The sequence below is a fragment of the Lichenostomus cassidix genome, chromosome 4A (assembly GCF_008360975.1).
Source record: "Lichenostomus cassidix isolate B80296 chromosome 4A, HeHo_3.0, whole genome shotgun sequence".
Lineage (NCBI taxonomy): Eukaryota > Metazoa > Chordata > Aves > Passeriformes > Meliphagidae > Lichenostomus > Lichenostomus cassidix.
In genome coordinates, this window is record NC_139485.1 from 2,626,270 (window position 1) to 2,643,031 (window position 16,762).

Sequence of the window (16,762 nt, forward strand, 5' to 3'; positions counted from 1 at the left end):
ATGGATGAAAAGATGGACATGCCCTGGCCATGTGCACTAGCAACCCAGAGAGCCAGCTGGGGACTGGGCTGCACCACAGGCAGTGTGGGCAGCAGGTGAGAGAGAGATTCTGCCCCTCTGCCCCACTCTGGTGAGACTCCACCTGCAGAGCTTGTCCAGCTCTGGGGTCCCAGCACAGCAAGGACATGGAGCTGTTGGAGCAAGTCCAGAGGAGGTCAAAAAAATGCTCTGAGGGCTGGAGCACCTGTGCTATGGAGACAGACTGGGAGAGCTGGAGATGTTCAGCCTGGAGAAAATTCCAGGGAGACCTTTCAGTACCTAAAGGAGGCCTATAAGAAAGATGGGGACAAACTTTTTAACAGGGCCTGTTCAATAGCACAAGGTACAATTGTTTTAAACTAAAAGAGGATGGATCTAGACTACATATAAGGAAGACATTTTTAATGATGAGGATAGTGAAACACTGGCACAGATTGCCCAGAGAGGTGGTGGATGCCCCATCCCTGGAAATATTCAAGGTCAGGTTGGACAGGGCTCTGAGCAGCCTGATCCAGTTGAAGATGCCCCAGCTTATTGCAGGGGGATTGGAACAGATGACCTTTTAATGTCCTTTCCAATTCAAACTATGTTCTGTGGAAAAAAAAACAAAAACAAACCCTGCCAGTCTGCAGGTAACAGCATTAAACTGTGTTTGACAATGAGAGATTGAATTATTACTTACTATTTGTAGCAATAAATACTACAGAAATACTATCGAAATCTTTGCCAGATTTCTATACATTGTCAACACACACCAGAGTTCTACTCTGCCTAAATACTTGATCAAGACTCATTTGCAATTATGGAAAAGCTAAGGAGGTTTTGACAGCACAGCAGAAGTCACCCAATAGTCCTTTCTGACAGCAGTACAGTCCCCTAACTGCATATAACTGCCAGGGGTGAATTCTGGGGGCAAAGCTCCCCGAAACAGTCAGAGAAGAGTGGAACCTACAAATTGCACTGGTGCCTTTGGCCTTAGATCAACACCCACTTGTTGCTCTGGAAAAATCAAGCTCAGCATCTCTGTGCTTCAGCTCTTTCACCTCCCCACTGAAACTGCCAATAAATTGGCTTATTGCAGTTCTGCCTATAACTAACAGCAACAATCACTAAAGAAACATCTTGTATTTGTCTGCCAGAAAACATGTATGTGTTCAGCAGCTCTTTTCACATCAGTTACTATAACACAGTAAGTACTCAACCAAGAGGTTGAATGGAGTTTCATTACGGGGAAAACTCACACTGTTACTTAATAACCTCTCTAGGGTCTGAAGGTCCTCTTCTTTTCCTATCTCAGTATCTTTAAAATCCTCTACAATGTACGTAAGCCTGAATTCTCATAGCACTAGGAAAGCATAGCTCAGATTTAGGGAGACCTATTTAAATTGAGACATGAATGCACCAGAAATTCTATTCTGCTGTTGAAAGCACACTGACCTTGAGGCTCCCAATAATGTCCAGAATTAGCTTGTCAGCAGCCCAGAGATCCAATCTCAGTTTTCATGGAACTGTTCCCAGAGCAGGTAGATAATGCCCAATCTTCAAAGTAACTATGTCTCAAGTTTATCAAACAAGCAGGAAAAAAAAAAAAAAAGATACACCAAAGGGCCTATTCACTAAACAGTGGCTTACACGATTCGGCCAAGCATGCAAAGATCTATTTTTCTTGCTTGGGTGACATAAATGTTGCATAAATTTGTTAACTACAAAGGACAAGAATACAACTTGCAAGTAGATTAGGTGGGTTTAGCATGGACAAATAAATTATTTCAGCCTAGTCACAAATCTACTTTGAACATCTGAGTTTAGAATTTGATTCAAGTATTAAGTTCAGATTTGATTAGCAGAGACCAAGAAAAAGAAAACTAGGGGAGAAAAAAGAAAAAAAAAATCAAATGAAAAGTGTACACTATCCCAGTAGCTCAAGAAAAGCAAATTTCCTTAAGCCAATGTAACACATGCTGGACATTTCTAATCCATGAATGAAAAATTAGATGCCTCAGGGTTTGTTTAGACAAAACTTAAACCTCCTCAAAGAAACAAAAACCTACAGGATGGGCTTGACTCACATGAAACAGGCATAAGGCCCCACTGTAAGCATAGATTTGGGTCGTGCTATTTCTTGCTGTTCCCACTTGGCATTATTAGAAATACTGTTACTGAGAGAAAAATTAAAACCACACAATTCACACCAGCAAATACCACTGCAAAGTAGCAGCAACACAGATTGGGTCAGAACTGCAGCCTGAATGCATTTCTTTCTATCCATTATTATTATTATTATTATTATTATTATTATTATTATTATGGCAACACCTTGCATTGAGGATATAAAACCAAAATCCACTCCCAAGAAATGACTCATTGTCTTTGCTCCCAACTATTTGAGAGATTCCTTGGAAAGAATTTGAGATACTAAATGCACAACTCTATTTCATCCCAAAAAGCTGTCAGACCCCGCAGAGCTGCAGGGGAGTGTTTCCCCACAACCTCACACCTCTCCCTGCACCTCCTGAGAGCCACTGCAGCTTTGTAGCAGAGAAAACACCTCTGAGTTTCAGGTTAGGCTCCCAGGATTTCCGAGCATCATGACAGAGACAGAAATTTCTGAACATTAAAGACAAGTCAAATGAACTTTGGTTCAGAGCCGACACTCACTGCACTCTGCTGGAAAACTCTGCATTAAATTTCTTCATGTTTCATGGTTTTGTACTCTTTTCCAGAATTATTACAGAGATACAGGACTAAGTGCTACCTTGTTTCATCACTATCTCTACAATTGTCATTTATAATACTATCTAGGTTCCAAATGCATTTCTTGGGATCCATCCCTAGAAATACAACAATTTTTCTATGGCTTGGCAGGTCTACTGATGTTTTATTTGCACAGACACAGGGTTCACACCATGGCTCCAATCATGCCCAAATGGCCTCCATCTCTCAATATTTACTTCATTTAGTGTGTGGCATCTACTAAACCCCTGGAGAAGTGACACTGAAAACAGTATTTTTAAAAAAAAAAGTGTCTGGCTCCCAATTTGGGCATAAAGTATAATGCTCAAGAGCCAAAGGAGTTACATAGCATGTGCACAGAAACAAACTAATAGAGCTTCTGAATTTGCCTCTGGTTACAGCACCCAGAACAACTACTGCTGAAGGCTCTCTTACACACTTAATCTCCTCAAGCATATTATTCCTTGAAGGTGGAATATAATTCACATTTTAGCCCAGATGGAATTCAGTGACTTTCTACAAGACAGGTATCTATCTTCCCAGGTTTGATATCAGTTCTAAGTACTGTAAAATTAAGGGTGTGCAAGTCTTGCTTAATCTTGACAGTCTCAAAAACAAAACTGCAAAAAAATAAATAGTCAAAGAAAAAGCCTCAGAAGTAGCCATGCTTTTATTCATTCCCTATTTTTTTACTTGAATACATAGGCCAGTTTCTGCAAACCATCTTTATGGCTATCTCTTCAAATTACAGAACCCCATGTCAGCTGCAGCAACTGAAAATGTGACTGAGAATAGAGCTGGTTTAAGGCCAGCCAGGTTGATATTTCATGTAATCTCTCACAGTGATGAGATCATATTCTACTACCAAGCTAACACTATAATCAAGATAAGTCCCAGTTTTAGAGGGGCCATGACTGACACATTCCTTCCATCTGCCTTAAAGGCACAATCCTGCTTCTACAGCAAACAAGTGCCCAATGTTTTTTCTATCCTTTCATTGGATTTTAGGGGAAAAAAACCCCACCTTATTTTGCCTTGACATACAAAAATAGAAGAACAAGCTAATTTAATAAATAGAATATCCTTGAAATCCCAGTTCAGATTTTAACATGTGTAAATTCAGCTAATTTCCACAGTGGCCCACAGTCTCCTTAACCCTGAGCACGTCACTGCCTCAATATCCAGGAAAGGGTCTTTTAAGAGCAGCTCCCTTTCTGCCTTCTGCAGGAGGATCTGCTCAGGCAACCCCTAAAGAACTGGCACTGCACATCTTTGCACCTGGTTTGTGGCTGCTCTACCCAAGTTCACCCAAGCATATTTAGTTGTCAGTCTGCAAACAGGCAAATGTGTTTGTAATTAACAGAGTCCTTCATTTACTGTATATAAATCAGGAAAATGGAAAGATACTGTTAAATGAAGACTGCTATCAAAGGAATTACTTTGCTTCCAATTAGGTTCATAAGGCAAAAGCCTTTTCAATGACCAGTTTCCGTTGGATCTAACGAGATTCTCTCATTTTTTTTGCAGGGGTCCAAAGATTAGCCCTTCATTAGGGCAAAGTTAAGTGAAATGGCTAATTTAAAACTCATTCCCCTACTCCATAGATTTTTGTCTTCCTTTTAACTGAGGGGATTTGCTGGTAGGTCATTTATCTTCTCTGACAGATGCTGCTGTTTAGCTCTGATCACTTTGGAAAGTGCATACACACTCAAAAGCAAAAGATTTCAAGGAAATTTTATGTCACAGAAGCAAGAAAAAAATGACAGTTTCATAATGGTGGGATTTTTTCTAAGACATTATCCTGCCACAGTAATTAGTTAGCTATATTCTGCTTGTTACAGACTATCCTTAATTTTCCTTTTTCCCCTGTCTGCTTTATATTTCAGACATAACACTTGTAACTAAGCAATCACTCCAACAGGCAGAGTCAGTATTTGACAGAATAGATAGATCTCGAAAAAGCTTTTATGAAGCACTCTGGAAATTCTGGTAGGTAGACTTGACACACAACAAACTTTCAATTCAAAAAGTATGAAATAAAAGCATTGCAAGTGAAAAACAGTAACTCTCACCATTTGTGGCCCTTAATACAATCTTTTCTCAGTTGAGAGCTTTTTTGGTGAAATCTACATTTCAGAAGACTTCAATAAGGAAGAAAACAACTACTTTCACAGTCATGTATGAAGGAAAGGCTCCCCTGCCCTAATCAGGCACAACAATTGCTTTCACCATCTCAGACTTGTCCCACCTCATCTTCACTTCCTGGCTCCAATGGCTAAATCCTGGGTGCTCTGGGAAACCTCTGCAGAGGCAGCAGCCACACTCAGGCAGGTGAAAAAAAGAAGGATCTTTCTCCAGTTCTTGGGCATCCTTGCAGGTAACCCTGCATGAATGAGCACAGCCAGTGCTATTGGCTCACTCTCACCACACCAAAGGCCCTCAATAGCACACGATGATCACACATTGCCTCTCTCGTCTGAATTTTGATACTGAGAGTTTCTCCCTTTCCCAAAGGAAAGCTGAACAGAAACACACTGATGTTGTTTCACAGCCCTGTGCTATTTGATTAAATCCCCATTGTTTTGTTCCTTTGCCACCCGTTTTCTCAAGGCTGTATCTCTCACACAGCTGTTCCACATTGAGTTGGGGAATTCATTTGGAGACTCAGGGAAGCAATAGCTTGGCAATTCCAGCACTGCAAATGCAAAGCTGAAATGCCTTTACACAGCACCTGCTGAGGGGACCTTTTACTGCTTTCATAATATGGAACAGGAGTTTGGCCCCAAGGGGAGGATCTTGCTGTACACATGCAAAACCCCAGGTTCTGCCTCATTATAGTTATTGGCCTCCCAATTAACTTGCTTCCTGTGAGAGCTGGGAGGAAGGCATTTTGCTCACTGAGATTTCAGGCTCTACATTTTGTGAAATCTTTTGCTTTAAGGACTGTGTATATCCCTAATTGGTGTTTGTCACTAGCAATTCAAAATACTCTTCCTAGGCTGGTTTCTACACACAGTATCACACCTACCTTTTGCAGAGAGGTAAACAGAGGCACAGGACAGGACATCTCAGCATGGCAGTGCAGCACGTCCATAATCCAGCCCTCAAGACTGAAGGCACTGTGTGCAATCTGCCTCAACACAGCTTCTCTGATTACTCAGGTATCAGATAACTATTTGTACACAGCTTTAATAAGGAGTGTCAGAAACACCCATTCCTGGAAATGTTCTGTGTTTGAGAAATAACTGGGATGCCCAATCCCCTGTGAGTTTAATCTAGGTCATCTAAAACCTCTTTCTGGTACATCACTAGGAGTCATCCATTGGCAATAGCATGTGCAACAATAGGATATTTTACTTGTAATTACATTAACAAATGTAAAAATGCCTGAAATAAAAGTTATCCTCTATATAAGATGTGTAATGCTTGCAGACTACTTAATATAAGCAGCATCTGTGATGCAGCACATACCCACAAAGTGTTAAACAGTGCTACTGTAGTAAAACTGTCAGCCTTGATTATTTAAAAGGTGTCTACCTGCAGGCTTTGCTTTCATTCCCTGTTGTTGTTAGTACATCCCACATGTCTGACCAGACTGGCCAATGCTCTGTTCATATTACACTTGGCCCCTGTTCCTCATTTATCAGCCATAGAGACAAAAGCTTGGCTTACCCTTTCTGAACAACAAAGATTTATTTTGATGGTATCCCTCTGCAGTCAAATAAAATTCTCAAATGCATTTCTCAACAAATCCACACCAATGCCATAAACTGACATGAGCATTACAGCCAAGACAATGACTACTTGTTCTGATAAAAGATGGGGATCGTGCAAGTTTTTAAATCGTTGCAGTTGATTTTAACCTATAATAGAGTTGACACTGCATGAGCCATAGTTTCCAAGCTTACTTGCTCCTTCCTGTCGACCACTTTCCTTCAAGTTTCTCAGCTCTGTCTGCAGCCCCCATGTCATTCCCCACATCTGCAACTCCCATTTCATCTCATGTCTAGCCCATACTAATTCCTTGCATCACTGAAAAGAGGAATACTATCTAGTCAGTCTCTACACCAGAGTTAAACAGTTTATACAGCCTTCACACCACGGCAGAAAAAATGTTTATGCAATCTTTGTGTTTCTATAAAACATTAACATGCATGAAGCAATAGGGGCTTATTGTCCCTGGTGGACATGGGGAGTAAAATACTCTTAAATGTTCCAGAATCTGTCCTTTCACAACCACTAAAATAACTCAAAAGTTTAAAGGGAGCTCTCTCTGATTCAGCAGCTTTTAGCAAGAGTTTTTAAAATCAAAACATTAAAATAAATAGTCTAGATTATCTTTGATGTGAACCTATGGCTGAGATTTACATTGCTTATCCCTATGAATTAAACTAGCCAAAATTTTTAATATCATTTTGCATGCCTCGGAGAGACAGAAAGATAAAGATTTAATTTTCTCTGAATGGGCCGTTACTAGCTGTGAAATTGCTCGCTGTTATCTACAGCAAAGCTCTTTGTGGTCTAGCTGTATTTGTTCTGCATAATGAACAGAATGCCAGTGGTTTCCATCTCCATACAGCTCCTCACTCAGGGCACTCCACAGACACGGCTGACTACCTTTGCTAGTTAAAAATGGAGTTACCAGAGGCAAAGAAGATTTAGCGGTCAAAACCCAAGTCTGCGGCAGAGTCAAGAATAGAATTTCAAGCTTCTAAACTATTCCCAAAGGCCTGTTTTAACCACTACACAGCACTGTGCTGGCAGGGTGCAACCACAGGTCGAGCTCTGCGCCAAAGGGAGAAGCCGTCTCTGGTTCTTGGACCTCCATGCGCGGTGCCGAGCATGTGCACATTTCCTTCCCATCCCCCAAATCTTTACGGAGCTTTCCGTGTGTGTCACAAGAGAATAAATGCCTGAGACATTATCTGCCCATTCCAAGAGTTCAGAGAATGTGTATGACATCATGGGCATGACTCTCCCACTAATCACATTATATGCTGTTTAACTTAACACTGGTAAGCTTTGTCTGATAACATTGTAAATACCATTTTATTGCAAATTAGATTATACAAACCTCCTCAGAGTTTAGGTCAGTTCTTGTGTGAGGTCCTTGTTCCCCCCTCCTCTCTACTACTCCAAATTGAATCTTTTTGATGCCTAAACTGAGGCATTTTTACAGAAGGAAGCACTGAGAAGAAACAAAAGCTAAGCCATTATCTGTTTCTAAGTCAGCACTGCAGATTGCAGTCAATGGACAGAAGACTCCATACATCTGTTCTTTTTCTCCTTCTTCCCTTGGAACAAAATCAATAGGTTTTGTTTTTCCCTTGAAGCTGGCTGGATTTCATTACAATGTTCCTGTGAGGTAGCATATATTTGAGATCTATCATTTCCTTCTATCAAGCCTAAGCTGAGTTATACCAGTTGGTAGCCACAGTGCTCTTCTCCTGGCCTTAAGGTTTCAGATTTGTTTACAAAGGAAGCTGCAGAAATGTTAGTTTATTTTAATTTTTGCATTTGATCCTGATTTTTCTAATGACAGAACCAGACTCCAGCTACACTAAACCATAGCCCCAGCATCAGCATGACCTTCAAAGCCATTGCCACACTGATGCTCCCAAGTTTTTGAGAAGGATACTTGAATTTTCATGTTTTGACACATTTAATGCTGAAGGAGACATCTGAGAAATTTCTAAACTTTTAGAAAATTTCAGCAATGGGATTTCCCATCTTTCTTCCCTAATTTTATCAAGGCCACAAGCATCCCATGCTATTAAAGCAGAGGTTTGGGAATCCAGACTTCTTGTTGTTCAGGACCCTACACATCCTCAGGGTAACTTTCTTTCAGGACATGGAGTTAAGGAATGCTTGCAGCTCACAAAGGGAAGTAAACACAATCCAGGTGACTGCTCAGACCAAAGCACAGCTAACACAAGTAAGGCACCAGTTAACTGCACTCAAGACAGATTCTCATGTCCTTGAGCAAACCACCTGTGTTCTGCATTCCTGCATGTTCCCATCTGGAGAAAGGCAACAGCAACGCTGCACAAACATAGCAAAGGATGCTGTAAAATAAACATTTTGAGATCTCACATGAAACTCAATCTACCAGAACTGTGATTACTAAATACTGCATTTGTGAAAGGTTAAGGCTATAGAAACTGGATTCTCTTAAGTCCTGATTTCTCAGGACAGATTTTAAGGAAACTCACGTTATGAAATTCACGTGGCTGTCCTGAAAACAAACACACCTCATCCTGCAGGAGGGTCATGCACATTTCTGTGGGTGTCAATCTGATGCAAGCAGGTCTGTGCTCTCTTTACTGTGTCCTCCTCCTTATCCTTTGGCTGTTTGCAAAACTCATCATAAATACACCTTTACAGTGTTTTTCACAGCCCATTTGTTCCTCTTTCCACAGAGATATAGCAATGAAACAACATGATTTGTGGGGCAGTTGGTTGCTTGATTGTGGAATTATCTTACAATCAGCATTTCTCTAATCAAGTTTGCAAAGTACCTGGCTGCTTTTTTGAAAACAGGAGAATAATGCTGCATTTTAATTAGCTGATTCATTAAAGAACTAACCTAGTAAGGTATAGAGAATTTATATACAGAAAAGAATAATTACAGAATAATTATCAAATCAGGTTATTTATATTTTTCAAGTTTTTATGTGTCTCTTTATAAGCATACTATACAAATCCACCCATATACAATGGAACTTGAGTAATGTTACTCACATGAACAGCAGTAAAGCTGAAAAGCTTCAGTCACCAAAAATGCACAAGCTGGAGCCTTTTAGTATAAGTGGGAGAAAGGTTTTTTGGTTTTACTTTATTTTTCCCTTTTTTGTCCCTCTATTCTTTATTTTAGTATGTCCCATCTAATCATCCACTTCTAGAATAACTCTGAGCTCAGATTCCCAGCTCCACCTCACACACCAATACATTTCAGTTTTAGTTCTCCAATGAGAGAACCAGTGTCATCCCTAAAGACAGATACAGAGATACTGGGCCAAAAGTCCCACAGAAACTTGACCACAGAAAATTGCAGACTCTGTTCCACTGTGTAAATCTGTGCCTCAGTCTGAACAGTCACAGTACCAAGAAAATATGGTCCCAGGTGATAAGGTGATAGCAAGAAAGCTCAATGAATCTTAGTACTAACGTTCAATACAGACACCTGCAGCCATTTTGCACGGAGAATGAATTTAAGACAGCAGCACAGATGAAAATAACACAATGATATGAGGATTAACTGACAATCCCCACAGATATCACATGGGAAATTGCCAGGCCATTAACTGTGGTATGAAATCCAGGTCATGAACGAGCCTTACTGCAAGAATGAGAGAATAAGTGACATAACTGGTGATCATAACCAAGAGAAATAGATGTTTGACATCAGGGATGTTGGAAGCTCCCCACAGACTCAGAATAGGGTCTGTGATGTGGCTCCTGCTGCTTCATATTCCATAAATGATCTGAAAATGCTGTGGGTAGGTGGTTGATGATACAAAACCAGCGGGTGTTAAAATAGTAAATTGGATAAGAAATAATGGATGAGGAAAAAGCCATTCTTGCTATATTTTAAATTTGCTATTACCAGTCATGAAAGAAATCTTGGAGAAGTGAATCATTCTCCAAAACGACCAGCACAGTGCCAGCTGTCAACATTTGGGGAAAACCATCCTGTCATGAATTTTTAGAAGAATGAGAACAAAGCAGAAAATGGTATTATACCTCTGAATAAATCCACACTATGCCCATCTCTTCAATATTGAGCACAGTTTTAGTAACTGTGGAAATACAAAGCCACAGAAAGGGCAAGAACCACAGTGTACCAAAGATGCACATGAAGTATTAGGAAGACTTAACACAAAGAAAACTTAAGCCAGCCAGAGCCTTTCAACCTGGAATACAAGGATAACAACAATTAAGTGCTAGACAAGCTGTTACAGCACAGAAAAGGTAAACAGCAGTGATTATTTTGAAGTATTCTTAACAGAAATAATAGGGCACCAACTAAAACTGGCAGGCAGCAAGCGGGTTCAAAAGCAAACAAAAGGAAGTTCATTTTCACACAATGCCTAATGATGTTGTGGAACTCATTGCCACGGGATGTTATGGCAGCCAAAAATACAAGTGGGTTTTAAGAAAACGATTAGACAATTTTATGGAAAAAGGTCCATCAAGGAATATCAAAAACAATGATACAGCTGCAGCCTCCAGCTCAGGAAGGTCTCTAAACCAGAAACCACTGGAAGCTGGGAGGGTTTACCAAAGGAAGTATCACTCTATACTCGTCCTGTTTTCCATATACAAGTTATTAGCCATTATCAAGAGGCAGGATATGGGGCTAGACAGACCTTTGCTGTGACTCTTTTCTGTATTAGACTAATACTCACTGATGCAGATATAAACACGCACTCCTCCATGGTCATGGATAATTACATAAGAAACTGCTACAATTAAAATGTGCACACTTAGAAGAGTGTATAATAAAGGACAGCATCTTTTATTTGAGGAGGGCTAAAACTGGTGCTTATATTTCATTTGGTGTGCTCTGAATCTGTTTTCCAGAGAGGAATTACGGTGTTAACGTCCTTTTTATTCCCTAATTACAGCAAAAGAGACAAGCTCCAAATGAGAACTAGCTCCAAATGTCAGCTGTTAGCCACACAAGGACTTGCACCTGGGTGGCTGAGAGCTCAGCTTAAGAAGCTCCAGAGAGGTACTGGAGTAACTGCCTACCTAGTTTATTTTATGTTGGAGAGGTGCATCAAAACACAGACTAAATCTTCTGGCCCTGCTCTAGCTCTAGGGTAGAGTTTGAAGTCAAGATAGGTCTTCAACAATAGAGAGGAACAGCCATTTAAGACCTTGTTCCTTACAGACTCTAGCATCCTGAGCATGCTTTGCAACTTGAATGGCTTCCTCATCTCCATCAGGGAAAACAGAGGGAAGTGACTCACAGAGAAATCTGCACCCCACAGCAGCTCTGAGCCATAAATCAGATGACAAACCTGCTATAACAGATTACTTGCCACCATTTAAATTGTTTCTCAAACCATGACTAAAAAAAAAAAGACCTTAAAAATAGGATGATAATGAAGATCTTTTACCAGGATACTCTTATTGTAACTTCTATCATGTCAGTTATAAAATTACAGCATAAACTACAACACAAAAGATACAAGAAACAAACACTCTAGAGAGAAAAACTGCATCATCAGTAACCACATGGCAAGTTGCATTGGTGTGCAATATACTGAAGGGCAGAAATACACAGGCACATATTCTCTAGTACAGTTGGTCAAATGCTGACAGCATAATGACTCAGTGGTCCTGTAATTCTAGCCCAAATCCCCAGAATAAAAATTGCAAGTGGAGACAACAGTATTATGCACCACTTTACCCCAGTAAAGGAGCCTTTCCCATTCCTCAGTCAACATCCAGCACTTGGAGATATATTAATGTGAATAATTGGAGTAAGGATTCAAACCTGTGCTTAGCCATGCCAAGGAGCCTGCAATTTTCAAATGGGACAGAACCATGGCAAAACAACCTACCTGAGGATCAACAAAGGTCCCATGTTCATTTGCACATGATGTTCATTTGCATATGTCTGCCCTGACTTGTTCCCCTAAAGACCACAAATCTCAGTTACAGCAATCCTCTCCAAATGGGAGCTCTCATGAGTCAAGAGTCAAGCTAGAAAAGTTCTGCTTCCTACTTGTTGACCCATACTGGGATTATCAAAACCAGCAGATCCAGGTTTGACATCAAACTATCAGTAACTGGAAGAGGTGGGTACTTCCTCATATGAAAGTCACATCATTTATTTAGGCACCTGATCTGAGGACCCAGGTAGGCAAGTTTGGAGCTTTATCCTTAGACCCTTACCTTCATTCTGCTACCAATTCTAAACATGTCAAAAAACCCAGTTAGTCAAAAACCACAGTTCTTTACCTTGATGGAAATTCTGTTGCCTTCCGTTAGAAATCCTTCCATAAGGCAGAGCAGTGAGATTCCTCAGGTCAAGGACTCTGGTTTGTTACATGCTTGTTAGGGCAGTATCCAGCACAAACAGGGTCCAGGCCCTGGAAGTGGTACTACAAAAGATAATAATACTAGCTTAAGTAAAACTGATCAAAGATAAAAAACAATAAACCATCCTCTGCTCCCCTTAAGAAAATTTGTTTATTCACCCCCTCACAAAGGAGGTTGCCCTATTTATCTGCCCGGAGAGCTCAGACATTCCTTGCATGTGCAGCACAGATGGTCACCACACCACGAAAGGCAGAAAGGCAGAAAGGTGGATGTGTCTGGTTTCTGGATAGACAAAAACCTGGTCAGAGCTGCTGCTCCAGCTGCTATGCATCCCAAAATCCCAAACAAATACAAAAAGCCATCAATATCCTTTGGACAACATCTCTTAGCGGAAAAGGAGACTGTCCAGGGAAAAGGAGCTGCACAGTCACCTTGGTTGTCAGTCCTAATTCATTAGGGTACATAGATTGAGATCCCAAGGTGGGAAGTGTTAAGGAAGCAGAAGTATTATTTATTAAAGCTCAAGGCTCTGTTGTTTCTTTATCCTCAGATATTCTTCACGTCTGTTTTTGCATTCATGGCCATTGCTCCTTCAAATTATTTCAGCTGTCTTGATCTTTTCTTTACCAAATGGAATAGCCCCAGGCAGAGGATATGCAGTTTCTAGTAGCTCAGATACTGGGTTTGCTCATTGCAGTTATTTATCTTATTCTTTTCTAATTAATTTACTGTTCTGATCCCAGTCCTGCTCTTCCTTTGATTTTATAGCCAAATATCAAATGCGGCTGCTCTCCATGGATAGAAACGACTCTGCAAGTAAATGCCATTAATATTTTTACTACCTTACTAAATACACTTCTACAGTGTTTGGAAGGGGTCTGCAAGGGCTGTTTTAGCAAACTGTATAAAAATCCTTGCTAATTCTTCTGAAAACTGAAAAGCAGAGCAGTTTGGCAGTAACCATTTTAGTTCCCAAGGTGGACAATATAAACTGTAATCAAAGAACAAACCTGGGGGAACTGAATCAACTGAAACAAAGCAGAGCAGAAAGTTAATTTCATAACATTCTATGTTCTGTGACACAAACTGTACATAAGCTTTTGCCCTCCTTTAAAAAATTACTGAGTGCAGACTGTGTTCTATGCAATACATGAAAAAAATCGCTGAACTTGTTTCTGCTTTTGGAGGACTCATTCTAGCTTTTAGTACTTAAAATACATCCCTCTTTTTCTTCAAAAATACAGGGTACAAATCTCTGCTTTTCCCTCAGCTTAGTAAAAGCATAAATAAACCAGGAAATTAAAAAAAAAAAAAAAAAGATGAGAAAGCTACCTTTTCCACATCCTGTTGTGCCTAAATAGAACATGTTGTACCAGCATGTACAATTTCTCAATAGAATGTATCACAGACACTTCAAAAGCTGACCAAAATCAGGAGAGTTAAGTGAGGAATGTCAGCTTGGACGGGGGATTGTGCTGCTTTTGTTATACATTAGTTAAGCATGCAGGTTTGTGGATTTTTTACTTTATCTTGGATTTTACTGTAGTGTAATTGAATTCTGTTACCTTTTTCAGTTTCCTAAGTGTTCCATTAAGTGCCTGTGTGGATTTGGGTTTAAGGATATTTTAGACAGATCTAGAGGTGAGTGAAGTCAGTGGCAGAGGCCTTTGTGAGTTTGGTTAGTCCTTCAATGCGGAAACTAGGTTTTCCTCTTGCTTCTTAATCCCCCTGGGATCAGACCTCAGACATGTGCAGAAATAAGAATTTGCAAACATGAATTTGCTATGGATCCACAGGCAAACCTCACACTTACATCAGCAAAACCACAGAAGAGTGTATTTGATTGTAGCAGGATCATTCACATGACATTCATTTTATGCATTAAATTCACAGCTTTTACAGGATTACATCCTTAATAGTAATTGCAGGTTTGGGGTGTCCTGTCAGCTGTGTCTGGCCCTTCCCCATCTTGGACCTCTGTAATTTTCACCAAAGCACAATTTATTTCCTTCAAATATCTCATCACATCTGAGTCTTCATATAGACATTACAGCAACAAAACCGTAATCTTTGCAGTCGGATGCTTGAACTCCTCAGACAGTGGTATTTCCATGTAACCACACATGATAAACAAATAGTCAACAAACACACTTCAGTAGATTTTACTACCTCTGAAACAGCCTGTATTTCTTTAAAAAACATGAGTTTAGGCTTCACGTGTCAAGTTCTGCATCAACACCCCTTTTATAGCCACAGCTCTAACAGGAAAAACCACCCCAAACCCCATTTAAAAACCAGACTCCTCACCCACTGCAGACACATGGGCGAGTGTTTCACATCACAGTATCACAATTTCCTTCATGTCTTCACAAGAGAGCAGTGCCTGGGTCTGGGGGGAAAGACCTGCAAGCAGGGACTGTTTAACCCTCCTCTGGGATGATATGGGGAGCAGCACCTTACTGAGGGGAAGAGAACAGCTCAGGACAGAGACCTGCTGAGGAGAGACCCACCATGGCGGGAACCCCGTGAGGGGAGAGACTCACCATGGCGGGAACCTCGTGAGGGGAGAGACTCACCATGGCGGGAATCCCATGAGTGGAGAGACTCACCATGGCGGGAATCCCGTCAGTGGAGAGACTCACCATGGTGGGAACCTCGTGAGGGGAGAGACTCACCATGGCGGGAATCCCGTGAGTGGAGAGACTCACCATGGTGGGAACCTCGTGAGGGGAGAGACTCACCATGGCGGGAACACCATGAGGGGGAGAGATTTTCTGTGGGGAGACACCCACCATGGTAGGAGCCCACTCAGGGGATCCAGGGAGACTTTCTGAGGGGAGAGACCTGCTGAGAGGAGGCCCATCATGGGTCCTGACGGGGAGAGACTTTCTGATGGGAGAGACCTGCTGAGGGGAGACGCATCACGGTGGAAACCCTCTGAGCGGGAACCTACTGTGAGCAAGACACACTCTGAGGGGAGAGACCATTGTGGGGAAACTCACCATGGGATAAAGTTGCTGAGGAAGAGACCTGCTGATGGGAGAGACGCTCTATGGAGAGACCCACAATGGCGGGAACCCAACTGAGAGCACATCCACATAGCACAGACCTGCTGAGGGAAGAGCCACCATGACGGGAGCCCTCTGAGGGGGAATCCTCAGTAGGGAAGATACTCTCTGAGGGGAGAGGCCCACTATGGCAGGAACCCACTGAGAGCATACCCACAGTAGGGGATACACTCTCTCCAAGAGGAAAGACCTGCTGAGGGTTTAGATGTGCCATGGGATAGATTTTCTGAGGGATTAGAGCAGATGAGTGGATAGACCCACTGAAGGGCACCCACCATGGCGGGAACCCACTGAGGGGGAATCCGCTGAGTGGGGAGAGATGTTCTCAGGTGAGAAACCTGCTGAGTTCTCTACCGCCATGTGGTAGACTTGCGGAGGAGAGACCTAATGAGAGGAGAGAACATCTGAGACAAAGCTTGCTGTGGGAAGAGACACTAAGAGGAGAGACTCACTGCAGAGAGACCTGCTGAAGTTAATGACCAACTAAGGGGACAAACCCACGGAGGAGATACTTGCCATGGTGAGACCCGCTGCCGGGAGACACTCTCTGAGAGGATACCCACTCGGGAAGAGACCCCACTAAGGGGATACCCCGTGGGGGAGACCCGCTAAGCGGGACATGACCGATGCATGACCGATGCCTCAGCTCTGCACGCTGATGCCCTCCGGAGGAGCCGCTGCGGCAGAGCGGGCTGGTGGCTCGGGGGCAATTTCGGGTGCTTGTGGTTGGCTGTTTGTGGGGTCTCTGTCCCCGACGAAGCACGGCGGAGGGTGCGGGCAACACCCAGCTCCAGGGACACGCCAGCCCAGTCCCCGTCCCCGGCTCACCTGGGCCACTTCCGCTCCCGCCATGGGACCCCGCTGTCCCC